Source organism: Alexandromys fortis, unplaced genomic scaffold (genome assembly GCF_014885135.2).
Source record: "Alexandromys fortis isolate MF-2015 unplaced genomic scaffold, M_Fortis_MF-2015_v1.1 scaffold_1480, whole genome shotgun sequence".
Lineage (NCBI taxonomy): Eukaryota > Metazoa > Chordata > Mammalia > Rodentia > Cricetidae > Alexandromys > Alexandromys fortis.
The window spans coordinates 1-1,904 of NW_026069346.1; positions in this window are offsets into that span (position 1 = coordinate 1).

Consider the following 1,904-nt stretch of genomic DNA (forward strand, 5'->3'; position numbering starts at 1 on the left):
AAAAAGAAACCCTTTTTCTAGAATGTTCTTTTCTTACATGTAGTGCACTATTCAAATTTTTTTCTTTTTTTGGTTTTTCGAGACAAGGTTTCTCTGTGGCTTTGGAGCCTGTCCTGGAACTAGCTCTGTAGACCAGGCTGGTCTTGAACTCACAGAGATCCGCCTGCCTCTGCCTCCTGAGTGCTAGGATTAAAGGCGAATTTTCAAGCATTCTTTTTGCCTTCCCACCTCTACCCTTTATTCATGCTTTAAAAAACCCCAATCACTATCAAGCCCAATAAAAATGAGCTTCAATGAATCAGCGAATATTCTCTTTGATTTTTTTCTAATAACTTACCTCATCAGCAGGTAACTGATCCTTGAATTCTTCCATCTTGGTTTCTGTGTCATGAATAATTCCTTCAGCCATATTAACTGCTTCAACGCGTTCCTTAAAAAAATTATGAGTTTAACATAACTGACTTCCCTTAAGTTCTACATCACGTGATACAATAAGTTACTTTCCACACTGTTAACAGTGGAGCTAGAATGACTGTACTCAAAAGTACTTGGGATGACCCAGAGAAAAGAGTTGGCTTTTGTGGCGTGGGAATTTTGATAGCGGGAGGCTAAGAACATTCCAAACCCAGTATGTGCCCTTAGTCCCAGGTACTAGTGAAGGCTGAGAAATGGGAGCGTTGTGGAAATCGTCCTGATCACAGGGTGTAATCTCACATTAAACAAAGTATAAATTAATGAAAGGGAACAATAAAGATGAGAAACTTAAGAGCAGTGACCTGCCCAGTCTGTCAGCTTTAACACGTTCAGCAGAAGTAATCACCTTCTTTCTCCGGTCTTCCTCAGCATACTTCTCTGCATTTTTAACCATATTTTCAATGTCATCTTTGCTTAATCCACCAGAAGACTGGATCACAACTAGAGTTAATTAAAAAAAAAAAATCTCTTTAGTTCTCTTCTTTCACTGTATTAACAAATAACATTACACTACATGGTGCACACTTAATCCCAACACTCAAGAAGCAGGCAACTTTGAGCTTAAGGTCAGTCACAGCTACAAAATAAGACTCAGCCTCCACAATAAACAAGTAAATAAATGCTGCCTCTATTTATAGTAACTAATCTGAATGATTCAAATTATGATTTTAGTTATTGTCTTATAAGTGAGTTGTATAAAAAGACCAAGTGACCTGTCTCTCTGGTGAAACTTCAGCATTCCACAAGGTCAGGCTTGGTTTGTCCCCTCCTAATGTTAACTTATGAAAATTCAGATATTTGTCCAGGTAGAAGTGGCACACACCTTTAATCTTAGCACTTAATGGGCAGAAGCAGATGAACCTTGAGTTTGGGGCCAGCCTGGCCTACAGAGCTAGTTCCAGGACAACTAGGGCTACACACAGAGAAACAAAAAATTTAGAGATCTATGCCAGCATTTGCAAGGAAGAAGCATACAGATCTCATTGTTTGAGGTTAGCATGGTCTGAGCAGCAACTTCTGGGTCAATCAGGGATACAAAGTCAGACCCTGTCTCAAAACAAGCCAGAAACTCACTTCAGTAAGACTGGCAGCAATCCTTTCCAGGGCATTGGACATGCATGAGGTACAAGAAATACATGCAAAGCCAGGCAGTGGTGGCGCACACCTTAAATCCTCAAGACACTGTCTCAGAAAACCAAGAGAAAAAAACAAAAACCATGCAAGTGAAACACCCCTATCTCTGATACCTGGAAAAGGGGGCAGCGTGGTAGCAACCATCCCAGGGGGAGAAAAGGCATAGAAACAAGAGTATGTAGTTCCTAATAACGGCCACCTTACTTTTCCTTTGATGGTAACCAAACCCAGGGCATCACATATGCTGGAAGGCACTCTACTGCTAGACGACGTTCTCAGCATCATACCTCATTCAT